At 45.8% G+C, this 16846-nt stretch overlaps 1 protein-coding gene across 1 annotated transcript in view; it reads right to left on the minus strand.

Annotated features, from left to right (window-relative positions):
- Nucleotides 1-16846, minus strand: part of ABLIM3 (actin binding LIM protein family member 3) — a 190048-nt gene that overhangs the window by 89181 nt on the left and 84021 nt on the right.

Consider the following 16846-nt stretch of genomic DNA (forward strand, 5'->3'; position numbering starts at 1 on the left):
TAAATTTTCTTGAAAGTTAATAAAGAGGAGGAGGGACATTTGTCCCTAGGGAGGGCATTCCACAAATGGGGAAAACACCACAAAGAAGGCACTTGTCCTGGGTCAATGCCAACAGGGTATATTATATATACTTTACAGGGAAGAGACATACAAAAAATAATATTTTAGGAGTAAATGCAGAGAAAAGCATCCAAAAAGGTGTATTTTAGGGAAAAGTATGTCAGTTTAAATACAAATTTTTGTACGTTAAAAAAATCCACAGAAACAGCATGGAATAGATTTATGATTAAAATCATGCAAAACAGGACAGAAATGCATGGAACCATCCATCCCTGCTACATTTTGATGAACATTCACGTGCGTTAACCAACCTCGAGTGTTTCTGCAATGACTGTCTGATTCCACACCCTCTCTCTTAGAATGTAAAACTGAGATTTTTTTCTTGGACTGTTAGGATGTGCCCCTTCCTCAGGACCTTCCAACCCTGCCTTTTAAGCAAAGCAAAGCAAAGCAAAGCAAAGCAAAGCCTCAAGGCCTGAGCCCATCCTACAGTCCCACAAGATGTCACTGTTGGGTTGTTAGCAAGGTCCGGGGGGGGGAGAAAGAAAGAAAGAAAGAAAGAAAGAAAGAAAGAAAGAAAGAAAGAAAGAAAGAAAGAAAGAAAGAAAGAAAGAAAGAAAGAAAGAAAGAAGGGGGCAGGCCTGTTTTGGGAAGATTTGAGCCCTGCTGAGGGAAAACTTGGCTGCTGCTTGGGGAATTGTCTGTGAGCCTTGGTGCATGTCGGCAACAGACTGTGCCCTCTTTCATTGAGTATTAGCAGGCAGCAAGAGGCTACCTGGGCAGAGCAACCTGGCAGAGGAAAGTCTGACCTCTGCTCAGGCAACAACAGTCATGCCATCCATCCTATTTCTCAGCATGATGCTGGTGCATCTTATCATTAGCAGCTGCTGCAACCACAAGAAGGAATAAACAAGTAACATGGTGGTGTTCCTTGTCTTTCCAAAATGCCCCAGTGAGGCAACTGAGAGAAATTTGTAACAAGGTGAACAAATGGTTAACTTACCAGAGCCACACCCACCCAGACTCACTGAGAAAGGGGAAGATTTGAACTATGGCTTTTGACTGTGATGTAGACTGGCCACATATGTGTTCCAGTCACGACAAAGAAGCAAAATTTCTAGATATTCTAAATGACTATGCCCTAGACCAGTTGGTCATGGAACCGACCAGAGGGACGGCAACCCTGGACTTAGTCCTCAGTGGGGACCGGGACCTGGTGCAAGATGTAAGTGTTGTCGAACCGATTGGGAGCAGTGACCATAGTGCTATTAAATTAAACATACATGTAAATGGCCAATCGCCAAGAAAATCCAACACGGTCACATTTGACTTCAAAAGAGGAAACTTCAAAAATGAGGGGATTGGTAAAAAGAAAGCTGAAAAACAAAGTCCAGAGGGTCACATTACTCAAAAATGCTTGGAAGTTGTTTAAAAACACTATATTAGAAGCTCAACTGGAGTGCATACAGCAGATCAGAAAAGGTACCGCCAGGGGCAAGAAGATGCCAGCATGGTTAATGAGCAAAGTCAAGGAAGCTCTTAGAGGCAAAAAGTCTTCCTTCAGAAAATGGAATTCTTGTCCGAATGAAGAAAATAAAAAGGAACACAAACTCTGGCAAAAGAAATGCAAGAAGACAATAGGGGATGCTAAAAAAGAATTTGAGGAGCACATTGCTAAGAACATAAAAACCAACAACAAAAAATTCTATAAATACATTCAAAGCAGGAGACCATCTAGGGAGGCGATTGGACCCTTGGATGATAAGGGAGTCAAAGGTGTACTAAAGAACGATAAGGAGATTACAGAGAAGCTAAATGATTTTTTTGCATCTGTCTTCACAGTGGAAGATATAGGGCAGATCCCTGAACCTGAACTAACATTTGCAGGAAGGGATTCTGAGGAACTGAGACAAACAGCGGTAACAAGAGAGGAAGTTCTAGGCTTAATAGACAATATAAAAACTGACAAATCACCGGGCCCAGATGGCATCCACCCGAGAGTTCTCAAAGAACTCAAATGTGAAATTGCTGATCTGCTAACTAAAATATGTAACTTGTCCCTCAGGTCCTCTTCCGTGCCTGAGGACTGGAAGGTGGCAAACGTAACGTCAATCTTCAAAAAGGGATCCAGGGGGGATCCCGGAAATTACAGGCCAGTTAGCTTAACTTCTGTCCCTGGAAAACTGGTAGAAAGTATTATTAAAGCTAGATTAACTAAGCACATAGAAGAACAAGCCTTGCTGAAGCAGAGCCAGCATGGCTTCTGCAAGGGAAAGTCCTGTCTCAGTAACCTATTAGAATTCTTTGAGAGTGTCAACAAGCATATAGATAGAGGTGATCCAGTGGACATAGTGTACTTAGACTTTCAAAAATCTTTTGACAAGGTACCTCACCAAAGACTTCTGAGGAAGCTTATCTTGTGGATAAGGAATTGGTTAAGAAGCAGAAAGCAGAGAGTAGGAATAAACGGACAGTTCTCCCAATGGAGGGCTGTAGAAAGTGGAGTCCCTCAAGGATCGGTATTGGGCCCTGTACTTTTCAACTTGTTCATTAATGACCTAGAATTAGGAGTGAGCAGTGAAGTGGCCAAGTTTGCTGACGATACTAAATTGTTCAGGGTTGTTCAAACAAAAAGAGATTGCGAAGAGCTCCAAAAAGACCTCTCCAAACTGAGTGAATGGGCGGAAAAATGGCAAATGCAATTCAATATAAACAAGTGTAAATTATGCATACTGGAGCAAAAAATCTTAATTTCACATATACGCTCATGGGGTCTGAACTGGCGGTGACCGACCAGGAGAGAGACCTCGGGGTTGTAGTGGACAGCATGATGAAAATGTCGACCCAGTGTGCGGCAGCTGTGAAAAAGGCAAATTCCATGCTAGCGATAATTAGGAAAGGTATTGAAAATAAAACAGCCGATATCATAATGCCGTTGTATAAATCTATGGTGCGGCCGCATTTGGAATACTGTGTACTGTTCTGGTCGCCTCATCTCAAAAAGGATATTATAGAGTTGGAAAAGGTTCAGAAGAGGGCAACCAGAATGATCAAGGGGATGGAGCGACTCCCTTACGAGGAAAGGTTGCAGCATTTGGGGCTTTTTAGTTTAGAGAAAAGGCGGGTCAGAGGAGACATGATAGAATTGTATAAAATTATGCATGGCATTGAGAAAGTGGACAGAGAAAAGTTCTTCTCCCTCTCTCATAATACTAGAACTCGTGGACATTCAAAGAAGCTGAATGTTGGAAGATTCAGGACAGACAAAAGGAAGTACTTCTTTACTCAGCACATAGTTAAACTATGGAATTTGCTCCCACAAGACACAGTAATGGCCACCAGCTTGGATGGCTTTAAAAGAAGATTAGACAAATTCATGGAGGACAGGGCTATCAATGGCTACTAGCCATGATGGCTGTGCTCTGCCACCCTAGTCAGAGGCAACATGCTTCTGAAAACCAGTTGCCGGAAGCCTCATGAGGGGAGAGTGTCCTTGCACTGGGCTTCCCCCAGGCACCTGGTTGGCCACTGTGAGAACAGGATGCTGGACTAGATGGGCCACTGGCCTGATCCAGCAGGCTCTTCTTATGTTCTTATGTTCTTACCTGTAGGTACCTGACCTACCTACCCAGAGTATTTTCTGTCTTAACTGTGTGGTCAGCTGATCTACTGCAGGAACCTCATCTGAGCTGCTCAGCTGACATCCTGTGGGTAAGGTTTGAGTACAGCCAGGGGTCAGGGATAAGAGAGATAAGACAAGGGAGATAAGAAGGGGGCATTACTGATCTATTACTATAAAAATTTCTGGGCCATTGAGGAGCAGGAGTTCCAATTTGGTTGCTGGGCTTAAGCTTTCGATTAAGTGAGGAAGGAAGATGGCAGTGATTAGTGGGCTCCCATTCTGAAGCCTTTTCTGCACAGCTGCCAAGCAAGAGGAGAGCTTTTTAGGTAAGGTGGACACTTGGGCCTTGTCAAATACCAGGACACACATCACACACAAAAAATTCATACAAAATTTGCACATGCAACATACAGGTGCAAATTCAGAAACAATTGCCAATTAAATAACTTTAAATAGAAATAGAATAGGTTTCTCCATAGTGGGGAAGACTGTGGCTAGGCAACCCCTGCCTGCTGTGGCTGCTACCCAGGTGCCGACTGTTGATGGGCACTTTCAAGGCTCCTGCTCTGCCTTCTTAAGGTTCTTTTTCTTTAAACTGGACCTTGACCAGACAGCCCTTCAAACAGAGGACTGTCTTCTGACAGCCTTTCAAATAGAGGCCTGTCCCCTGTATAGTAGGACACACTGCCATCCTCCTTCCAGGGACAGAAATCTCATGGGCAAATATAGCAACCCTTTTAGTCCAAACTGTATGAATTGCTGTGGCCCTGGATAATAATTGTCAGGCTCAACCACAGAGCTCAGTGGGAGACAGAGAGGAAAGCATCACAAGCCACGAGAGAACTGCATAGTTTGACCCCGGGCAGAGTTAGGTGCACCAAACCTATGGATTTTAATGGACTTAGGCGTGCGCACGTGCCTATGCCTGCATAGGACTGGGTTATCAGGGAAAAGAAAGGCGGAAATCAAATTGGCTGTAAATAAACAGATGCAAGGTGGAACAGAGAGAGGCGGCTGCGTAGGACTGGGAGCTATAAGGGAAAGATAGGGAACAAGCATTTCCTTTTACTTTAGAGGCAGATGGAAAATGCAGCCAAGTTCTCCCCTGGTGGTTCTGCATTCCTTTTGAAGCTGGAGACGGTTGAAGCTCTTTGTCTGGTGGAATAGTCTACAATTCTACACAAAGCCCCAGGGGGTTGGAGACACAGATACCCTCCATGGAGCCAGCATGGTGAGCAATGAACTTGCTCAATTCTTTCTATATAGAAGTATGTGAATGCCTCCAGATAGGATGAACTCCTTTGGGAAGAAACGGCAGGACATACATTTAATAAATCAATAAATATAATAAATAATGCCTTGAACAGGGTTGCTGATTGCAACTCGGTGAACCAGACACTGCCTTTGGCGTGAATGATGCACCAGGAGACTGTAGAGCTGTTGCAATTCCTGCTCTCCTACCATCGCTGGTCCTCTGCTCATCTCCCTCCCTGGCCTGCTTTGTAAGCAGAACTTTTAACGTTGCCCCAGATCAAGAAAGGGAGGAGCAGAACTGGGAGGACCTGGGGGAGGAGGAGTGGTGGGGAGTTGTGGAGTTAATGATAAAGGCAAAATCTGTTACCCAGGTTTTCTGGGTTGTGACCAGGCAACATGAAAATGTTTACAAATGACTGATACTCTTAGGAAAAGCACTGGTCACCTGCATACCCACACATTCAGGTCACTAATCTCTGGACTAGCGGATCACTTGGCATGAGTGTCACGGCTATGATGCCATCACACCAGAAGAAGAGTGACAGTAATTCTATACTCCTGCAGTAGGAAGTACCTCCTCTATTAAATACTTCCTGTTGTAACATCTTATTTCTTGCTATGGCCACTGCTCAGAGCAATGTTTTAAAATAGATTGGACGTGCACACACAATGCGAGAGAAGTTCTAAAAAGGCCTTCCTAAACTTTTGCAGACTATCATTGATGTCTTCTCCAGACTTCTGATTTCTTCAGTGGATATAGAATGAGACTCCTCTGGCAGAGATCACAATACTTTCATGTTTGGTACACTTGTTGTTATGTGCCTTCAAGTCAATTACGACTTATGGCGACCCTATGAATCAGTGACTTCCAAGAGCATCTGTCATGAACCACCCTGTTCAGATCTTGTACGTTCAGGTCTGTGGCTTCCTTTATGGAATCAATCCATTTCTTTTTTGGCCTTCTGCTTTTTCTACTCCCTTCTGTTTTTCCTGGCATTATTGTCTTTTCTAGTGAATCGTGTCTTCTCATTATGTATCCAAAGTATGATTGCCTCAGTTTCATCATTTTAGCTTCTAGTGATAGTTCTGGTTTAATTTGTTCTAACACCCAATTATTTGTCTTTTTTGCAGTCCATGGTATCCACAAAGCTCTCCTCCAACACCACATTTCAAATGAGTTGATTTTTCTCTTATCCACTGTTTTCACTGTCCAACTTTCACATCCATACATAGAGATCAGAAATACCATGGTCTGAATGATCCTGACTTTAGTGTTCAGTGATACATCTTTGCATTTGAGGACCTTTTCTAGTTCTCTCATAGCTGCCCTCCCCAGTCCTAGCCGTCTTCTGATTTCTTGACTATTGTCTCCATTTTGGTTAATGACTATGCCGAGGTATTGATAATCCTTGACAAGTTCAGTGTCCTCATTGTCAACTTTAAAGTAACATAAATCTTCTGTTGTCATTACTTTAGTCTTTTTGACGTTCAGCTGTGGTCCTGCTTTTGTGCTTTCCTCTTTAACTTTCATCAGCATAAATGTTATAGTTGGAGTAGAAGGACATCCATTTTACAGAAAGATACAAGGCAACAATTGGTTTGGGCCCTTAAACAAATTTTCTTAGGAACCATTTTCTACTCTGCATAAAAATGCTCAGAGTTTCAGTGTGAGCAATGGGACATGTTCAGCTGTCACAATCCTGGGGCTCAAAAATCCATCCAATCAACTTCTTCCACTTTGCTGATCTTAGTGTGCTCTCCTATTGCATTTCAAGCAACATGCTTTGCAATCCTAATCCCAGGCCCACTTGTGGATAAACTGTCATAATCTGCGCATTCATTGCTGTTGGCAAAGAATATTATACATATAGGGTGGCTTTGAGTAGACTCAATGAAGTTAATAAACAATCATAAATCTAACTTGTTGTTATGTGCCTCCAAGTCGACTACGACTTATGGCAACCCTATGAATCAGCAACCTCCAAGCGCATCTAACTTAGGTTTATTAATTTCAGTTGGTCTACTCTGAGTAGGACTTAGTTGAATACAACCTATTGGCCTCAGTTAGTTGTGCCACAATGGCAATGGCTATTTAGGGTCATGAAGGTGAACCCAGTGTCTCTATGCTCAGTGCTGTGCAGGATGTAGATTAGGAGTGGGGAACCTTAGACCTGGGGGCCAAATGTGGCCTTCCAGGACCCTCTATCCTGCCCTTAGAATTTTCCCAGATCACATCTTCCCCAGCCACCCCTTTTCTCCCGCCCTTATTACACACTAGGAGTGGGATCCATTGGCCACGCTAGTTTGAAAGCATTTCATTGATCTAACAGGCTGGCAACGATTCGAGTTTGTTCTGTATCCACTAGCTGTTGCTTTTACCAATCCGTGGGTTTTTTCGCTCAGAAAAAATTGATATTAATATTGATATTTTAGAAAGAAATATCAATATTTTAAAAGGAAATAGTGATAAATTATTATTCTTACAATTGATGTTTTAGAAGCTTTTAAAAAAGCCCATTTCCAAAAATAACCACAGAAATTTGCCACATTAAAATCTGATCGTCACTGACTGACAATAAGCAAATTAATGAAAAATTCAGTACCAAATCCGAATTGGGTGGAATTCTAGCACATTCCTATTACACATGTACTCTTTGAGTGTTTTTCCCTAGCTGAAAGGTGTGCTTGAATTCCGATACCGACACTTGTTTGCCTGGATGGAGAACAGTGAGGGGTGTGTGAATGTATGTAGAAGCTAGCCTACTGCACAAAGGTAAAATTTACAGTGTGGTGTAGTGGTTAGAGTGTTGTACTGGGACCTGGGAGACCAGGGTTCAAATCCCTGCTCAGCCATGAAGCTCACTGGGTGACCTTGGGCCAGTCACTGTCTCTTAGCCCAACCTACCTCACAGGACTTTTGTGAGGATAAAATTGGGAGGGGAGAACCATGTTTGTATGCCACCATGAGCTCCTTGGAGGAAAATGGGATATAAATGTAATAAATAAATTCATTCATTCATTCATTGCTCTGGCCGCTTTGGCCTCTGGTCCTGCCCACCACTGACATGTGACCCCTGGAAGGTTACCCAGAAGGAATGTGGCCCTTGGGCTGAAAAGGGTTGTCTACTGCTGATGGATATCTCCCTATAGTATACAAATTCACAGCATCCACGGTTCTGCTTCAAGAGCGGAAATGTAGTCACATCTAGGGGACATGGCATATGGCCCTCAAGAGCCCAGTGAAGGACAGCTCTGTCCAAAAGCAGAGTTAAGAAGGATGGGCCAAACTACCTTTCATGCTTCTCAGAAGAGATACTTGGATGCTGTCCCACTTGTCCTGTCCCCATCATCAAACAGGAGCGGAAAGAGACACGGCACAGTAGGATGGGGGTGCAGGGAGAAATCGGCATGCTGGCATTTGAAGTGGAAGGCATGGCTGGCATTTCTGAACACAGAGGCAAAGTTTGTGACCAGCTAGCTAAGTGGAAAAGGAAGGCAGGGGGTTTACCTGCAGCAGCACAGAGCAGCTGAATTCACCCTCCTGTGCTGAAATGCAGTGGACAATGCCCTCTACAGGTATTGAGGAGGCAGAATCAGAAAGGAAGTGCAGAGGCCTAGGGGCCAAGTGCGCTACCTCTCCTCAGGGTGATGCACGCCTTGCTTTTTTGGTCTGTATTTTTTTCATCATCAGTACCTAGACATCTTGCAGAACTGAAATAATCACCTTGCTTATTTCACTGGGATAACGTTGCTGAATCTACTCTTGTTATCTTTTAAGAATCTATATACATGTGCTTACATATTTAATTTTCACATAGTCCATCACACATGATTTACACTTAGACCACACAGGTTGTCTTAATAATGATTGTTTCTTTTTTCTGCCATTAACTTAAACTGCTATTATTGTCCCAGTGACCTTTGACTTTAAGCAGCTCCAATGTGGCTGAGTCTTCACCTACAACATATGAAAGAGTCTGCAAACTTGGGAGATGTTCCCCGTCATCCTCTCCTTCCTGTCATTCTTGCCGCTGCTTAACTGCTGTCTGCACTCTTTGGCATGTCCTGAGACCATGCTGTGTTCCGCTGAGAGCTGAATATCCTAAAATACCAAAAGCTCATCCTTGCTCTGCTGATGGAAGGGTGAATGGGGAGCAGCAAAGCTGAGATATTGTAAAAGCTAATGGCCCAGAATGGATGCAAAAGGGCTCCTTAATACAGTTACTGACACAGCTGCTCTTATGAGGGGGCTGGAGCCAGAGCTATAAGTTGTACAGCAGGAGTTACTAGAGCTGGGAAAGGCACCCTCTTGATTCCCACTCCTATTGTTTTTCACTAAGCAGGGAGCGAGTTTTTCTCTCCCTGAGATGCCACTCTGTCTGTGTCTGGCATCGTATGTCAGAACGGTTGGCAGATAACAGGGTTGCCGTTTAAATACCCCACCATCACCACCACTTCACTGACACCTGAAATGGTGCCCACATGCATCACAAACATATTATAGTTTTGCATTAGTTTAACAGCTATGGCTTCCCCCAAAGAATTCTGGGAATTGTAGCTTGGTGAAGATGCTGACAATTTTGTTAGAGGGCCCTAGATCTCGTCACAAAACTACAGTCCAAAAGGCCTTAGAGAGAAAGAATGACTGTAAAACCAGATTAAATCTGTAGGGTACATATCCCCACACCTCTCCTTACAGCAAAGACCTTTTGCCCTTTACACAAACTCAGCTATCCCTCATGAATCACGTTCTCAATAGCACATTTAAGTTAATGTGCTTTGTGACTCTCTTGTATTTTATATTCACCTTTTTCCACTGTGAGCCTTGTCAAAGTGGGTAAGGAGAGTCCAGGAGTGAAAAGCACCATGCAGTGGCATTCCTTGAGTCTCCTCACATCCTTGTCCTTTCCCGCAGGCTTGGAACAGAACCAGGAAGGGCAGCTGTTAACATTGACTCTTGAAAGAGCTCCCAAATAAGGAACAGATTGTGAGACCATAAGAAAACAAAATATTGACTGCGTTCGGACATAAGGCTAAACTATAGATTAACGTTACGAGAACAAGCTTAGTTTCTCCCTTTGGACTTGTGTGCTGCCCCCTCTCCTCCCTTCCACCAGCACAGCCATAGGAAGAGTTTGGAAGCTTCTGCAGATTTGGGCTGTGGGCACACTAGTCGCTACAGAAGTAGCCAGATTATTTTTCTGGCTGCATTTTGAAGTGACACTGCCCTCTGCTGGCCACACCTCCCTTCCCCACTGCTGCCTTCAGACCTTTCAGGACTGCCAACAGCAAATTGTTGGACCAATCACTGTCTTTGCCTGAGCCTGCAGCAAAGTATTTCCATTGGCCACACCTGGAAGACAAAGGGGTCGATCTACCAATCAGTTGCAAAACCTCCCTGAAGCTGAATTGTTTAAAAAACTGCACTGGAGCAGATCCAACAAGGTTTTAAGAGAAAAAAGGAGTAGAGTTTGACTAGTGTTCTGTGCCCCCGTTTTGAAAAAAGAGATGCAGAGACGCACTGGAACTGACACAACAGTAAGTGTGTCTTTACTCTTGATATCTGTCATGGATATTTTGCATTATTTGATAGTTGACATGAAGTGGCATTTCATACTTGACAGAATAAATTAGGTGATGTGTAATATCATTATGGTTTTCAAACTTTCTATCTTCAGGGACCACTTTCTACACTGTCATATACCAAGGGACCTCTGGTGGTTGAACGCAACATCTGCTACAATGGGGCACTGCTCTTAGCCTGCTCTTAGCCAGCCCTCACCTGCCTGCCTTCTTAGTTATGACCAGTCCGTGTGTGTGTGTGTGTGTGTGTGTGTGTGTGTGTGTGTGTGACGTGTGTGTGTCACTTGCTGTCAGCTTCCTCCTCCTAAGTCTCGGTGTTACCATTATAGAACTCAGCAGGGTGTAGGATGGGAGCAAAATCAGAATTAGTTTGCTCTGCCTGTCATTAACCTACTGTTGTCCTCTTTTCCTTCTATCCTATCATTCCCAATGGCAGCAGCCACTAATGACATTCTGGAGTATTTTCTAAGGCACATATGCTCATTTCTTTACCCAGGGCAGTGATGGGCGTAGCCATGGCCCATTGTGAACTGAGAATGCATCCTACAACACAACCATTTTTTGCCTTTGGCTGCACATCTCAGAAGAAGATCAGCAGTGGTAGTCAAGCCATATCTCAGCGATGGAAGAAGCCCTGATATGCTGGTAAAGAGCCCAAGATCCCCTGGGAAATATATTTAAAAACACTGATATATCATATCTGACTGAACTTCATGGGTTGGATGCAATAATATTTATTTATTTATTTATTATTTAATTTGTATCCTGCCCTTCCTCCCAGCAGGAGCCCAGGGTGGCAAACAAAGCTCTAAAAACACTTTAAAACATCATAAAAACAGCACTTCCAGGATAAAATCTTTAGCATCCGCCAGGACTTAGACTCCAGTGTTATAGCAGGTGAATTAAGCGAGGTGTCCAGAGCACAGCCTTGTCCTGATATCTTGGATGAGTTTCAGTTGGTGCAGCTTGAGGATGTTGACAAGGTGCTTGGTCAGGTTCGTGTAACCACTTCTGTGCTGGATCCTTGCCCTTCTTGGCTAGTAAAAGCTAGCAGGGATGGAACAGCCGGCTGGGCCAGGGAAGTGATTAATGCCTCTCTGCGAGAGGGGGTGGTCCCTGGCTGCCTGAAAGAGGCGGTAGTGAGACCACTCCTGAAGAGACCCTCCCTGGACCCAAAAAATCTTAATAACTATAGGCCGGTGGCAAATATTTCATTCCTGGGCAAGGTCCTGGAACGAGTAGTTGCAGGCCAGCTCCAGACACTCTTAGATGAGACCGATTATCTGGATCCATTTCAGTCGGGTTTTAGGCCTGGTTTTGGCACGGAAATAGCCTTGGTCACCCTGTATGATGACCTTTGTCAGGAGAGAGACAGGGGGAGTGTGACTCTGCTGATTCTCCTTGATCTCTCAGCAGTTTTCGATACCATCGACCATGGTATCCTTCTGGGAAGACTGGCTGAGTTGGGAGTGGGAGGGACTGCATGGCGGTGGTTCCACTTCTACTTGGCGGGTCGGCTCCAGAAGGTGGTGCTTGGGGAACATTGCTCGGCACCCTGGACTCTCCAGTATGGGGTTCCACAGGGGTCAGTTCTGTCCCCCATGCTGTTCAACATCTACATGGAACCGTTGGGTGCGGTCATCCGGAGCTTTGGAGTGCATTGCCATCAGTATGCTGATGACACGCAGCTCTATTTCTCCTGTTCATCTTCTTCAGGTGAGGCTGTCAATGTGCTGAACCGGTGCCTGGCTGTGACAATGGACTGGATGAGGGCTAATAAACTGAGGCTCAATCCAGACAGGACTGAGATGCTGCTAGTGGGTGGTTCTTCTGACCAGATGGTGGATGTCCAACCTGTCCTGGATGGGGTTGCACTCCCCCTGAAGGAGCAGGTTCATAGCTTGGGGGTTCTCCTAGAACCATCTCTGTCACTTGAGGCTCAGGTAGCCTCGATGGCATGGAGTGCCTTCTACCAACTTCGGTTGGTGGCCCAACTATGTCCCTATCCGGACAGGGATAACCTGGCTTCAGTTGTCCATGCTCTGGCAATGCACTCTACGTGGGGCTGCCTTTGAAGACGGTTCGGAAACTGCAGCTTGTGCAAAATGCAGCGTCCAGATTGGTAACAGGGACCAGACGGTCCGAACATATAAAACCGATTCTGGCCCACTTGCATTGGCTGCCTATATGTTTCCGAGCTCGATTCAGGGTGCTGGTTTTAACCTATAAAGCCTTACACGGCTTGGGACCACAATACCTGATGGAACGCCTCTCCCGATACGAACCCACCCGTACACTACGTTCAAGATCAAAGGCCCTCCTCCAGGTGCCTACTCCAAGGGAAGCTGGGAGGGTGGCAACAGTGGTGGCCCCAAATTATGGAATGATCTTTTTGACGAGGTGTGCCTGGCGCCATCACTGTTATCTTTTCAGTGCCAGGTCAAGACTTTCCTCTTCTCCCAGGCATTTTAGCATGTGTTTTAAATTGTTTTTAAAATATGTGTTTTAAATTGTATATTTGTTTTAATGTTTTTGGTTGCTGTAAACCACCCAGAGAGCTTTGGCTATGGGGCGGTATACAAGTGCAATCAATCAATCAATCAATCAATCTTAAAATACATTAAAACAAAACAGCGTTAAAAACATTTTTTTAAAAACAACTTTAAAAAAGGGTTAAAAACATTATTAAAAACATATTAAACAATTCTGACACAGATGCAGACTGGGATAGGTCTCAACTTAAAAGGCTTGTTGAAAGAGGAAAGTCTTCAAAAGGCGCTGAAAAGATAGCAGAGATGGCGCCTGCCTAATATTCAAAGGGTATTCCACAGGGTAGGTGCTGCCACACTAAAGGTCCGTTTCCTATATTGTACAGAACGGACCTCCTGAGAAGATGGTATCTGCAGGAGGCCCTCACCTGCAGAGTGCAGTGATCGACTGGGTATGTAAGGGGTAAGACGGTCTTTCAGGTATCCTGGTCCCGAGCTGTATAGGGCTTTCTACACCAAAACTTGGCCCAGTAGCAAATGGGCAGCCTCAAGGGCAACCCCACATAGAGCGCATTATAGTAATCCAGCCTGGAGGTTACCAGTGCATGGACAACAGTGGTCAGGCTATCCCTGTCCAGAAACGGCTGCAGCTGTCTTACCCGCTGAAGCCGGTAAAAGGCGCTCCTAGCCACTGAGGTCACCTGGGCCTCTAGTGACAAAGATGGATCCAGGAGCACCACCAGTCTACAGACTGGCTCTTTCAGGGGGACTACGACCCCATCCAAAGCAGGCAACTGACCAATTATCCAAACTCGGGAACCACCAACCCACAGCGCCTCCATCTTGCTAGGATTCAGATTCAGTTTATTGGCCCTCATCCAGCCCACCACTGAGTCCAGGCAGTGGTCCAGGGCTTGCATGGCCTCTCCCGATTCAGATGTTATGGAGAAATAGAGCTGGGTATCGTCAGCATACTGCGGACACCTCGCCCCAAATCTCCTAATGACTGCTCCCAAGGCCTTCATAAAGATATTAAACAGCATGAGGGACAAGATGGTACCCTTTGGCACCCCACAACACAGCTGCCAGGGGGCCGAAAGACAGTCACCCAATGCTATTCTCTGAGAGCGACCCTGGAGATAGGATCGGAACCACTATAAAACAGTGCCTCCAATACCCAGCTCACCAAGTCGGCCCAGAAGGATACAAAGGTCAATGGTATCAAAAGCCGCTGAGAGATCAAGTAAGAATAACAGGGTCACACTCCCCCTGTCCTTCTCCCGATAAAGGTCATCCATCAGGGCGACCAAGGCCGATTCAGTCCCATAACCAGGCCTGAACCCAGACTGGGATGGGTCAAGATAACCTGTTTCATCCAAGAGTACTTGCAGTTGCTGCGCCACAACCCTCTCAATCACCTTCCGTAAGAAGGGGGTATTTGCAATCGGTCGGTAGTTGTCACAAACTGATGGGTCCAGGGTGGGCTTTTTCAGGAGTGGTTGGATCACCGCCTCTTTCAAGGCAGCTGGAACCACTCCCTCCCACAATAATGCATTGACCACACTCTGGATCCACTCGGCCAGACCCCTCGGCAAGCTTTAATAAGCCAAGAAGGGCAAGGGTCGAGAGGACACGTTGCTGGCCACATCATCGCAAGCACCTTGTCCACATCATCAGGCCGCATCAACTGAAACCGTTCCCAAGAAGTTGCAGCAGACGTTGCACTGGACACCTCATTGGGGACTACAGTAGATGTGGATGGGGCATCAAGACTGCTACGGAGGCGAGCAAGTTTACCCTCAAAGTGCCTTGCAAACAATTCACAGTGAGCCTCCAAAGGGTCTAAGACTCCATTTCCTGCAGCTGATGTCAACAGACCCCTGACAATATGGAAAAGCTCCACCGGATGGCTACTTGAGGATGCGATGGAGGCAGAGAAGTGGGCCTTCTTTGCTGCCCTCACCGCCACACAGTAGGCATGGTTATGATGTTTTACTTGTGCCCGATCAGCCTCACAGCACGTCTTTCGCCACTTGCGCTCTAGCTGTCATCCAGCCTGTTTCATTGCCCTTAGCTCACTGGTGTACCAAGGTGCAAGGCGGGCTCCACAGTGCTGGAGAGGGCGCTCGGGAACAACCGTGTCGAGAGCCTGACGCGCCTCGCTGTTCCACAGCATGACAAGGGCTTCAACAGGGTCACCTACTCTATCTACTGGGAACTCCCCCAGGGTATTCAGGAATCCAGCGGATTCCATTAGGCTCCGGGGGCGGACCCTCTTAATCTGTCCACCACCCCTGCAGGGAAGGATCGGAGCCATAAGTCTAAACTTCACCAGGAAGTGATCTGACCATGACAATGGGGTGACATCCACCCCCCTCTATCTCCAGACCACCCCTTCCTCCATCCAGAGCAAAAACCAAGTCGAGGGTGTGCCCTGCCCTGTGTGTTGGGCCAATAACAACTTGAGACAGCACCATGGTCATCATGGAGGCCATGAAGTCCTGCGCTGGAACACTAGAGGCAGCCTCAGCATGGACATTGAAATCACCAGCACTATCGTTCTGGGCTCCTCCAACGCCACAGCCAAGATGACCTCCACCAGCTCGGTCTGAGAAGCTGCAGGGCCACAGGGTGGATGGTACACCAACAGCAACCCTAGTTTACTGTCTCCTTGGCCCGACACCAGGTGCAGGCCCTCACAGCCAGTTCCAAGACAGAGTGGTTTCCTGGTGACAGAGATGGAAGTTCTGTAGACGACAGCAACTCCTCCCCCTCCCCCGGTCCCTGCAGCCTGTGCTGGTGCTGCACCGAGTATCCAGGTGGGCAAAGTTGGGTCAGATCAACTCCTCCCAGCTCACCCATCTAGGTTTCTATAATGTACTCCAAATCGGCACCTTTATCCACAATCAAATCATGGATGAGAGTGGTCTTATTATGTACCGATCTGGCGTTAAACAACAACACACACAGGCCAGTGGGCACAGCAGATGAGCAACGAGGAACCCATCCATGAGAGGAGTGGCAGCAAGGAACAAGGCACAGATAGCCTTGCCCTCATCTTCTATGGTAATTCACCACATCCCCATGGCTATATTTCCCTCTGTCCATTATCACTGAAATTGGGGTGGCATCACCCATGTTCCTCCTTACTAAGACTCCTCCTAAACACCTGATATGGACCCAATACGAGCCCACCAAAAAAGCCTGCCAGAGCGAATTATCCCAGTAGGCCTCTGCAAGGATTGAGAACAGTCATACCCATTCAAACTTTTTCACACAGGGCCCATCTACTCCCCCTCCTGTCTCACACCCAGGGATGGCCAGCCTCCTGCCAGTTACAGACTCTCACTCTGAAGGCATCTGGCGACTTTCTCCTTTCTCCTATCATTCATTTCACTGCACAGGCTCCCACCCTGTGCAGGAACTACACATGCACCACACGCCCTCCCCACCACCAGTCTCCTCTAGACTGGTTTAACAGAGGACACATTTTTTAAAAAAAGTAATAGAAGGGGGGTAGTGCCCTCGCACTTAACGTTGTATAGCACTTGATAGCTGATGTGATTCTCCCCCATCTTATAGCAATTGATCGATAACTTGTAATAGATAAAATGCAATAGTAATTATGCTTTGACAGTTGAAAACTTATGAGACTTCATAATTTGAAGCATGCCAAAATAAAAATACAAATAATTTAAAATACAAATAAATAGAAGATGTCTAGTGAGAAGTAGATCCTATTGAATTCAATGGAACATACTTCCAAATAAGTGTGAGAGTGAAGCCCAAGGAATTTGAATGTTGAGGTAGAACATCAAAAATGCACTTTTTGCTTCAA

This window comes from Rhineura floridana, chromosome 3 (assembly GCF_030035675.1).
Source record: "Rhineura floridana isolate rRhiFlo1 chromosome 3, rRhiFlo1.hap2, whole genome shotgun sequence".
NCBI lineage: Eukaryota > Metazoa > Chordata > Lepidosauria > Squamata > Rhineuridae > Rhineura > Rhineura floridana.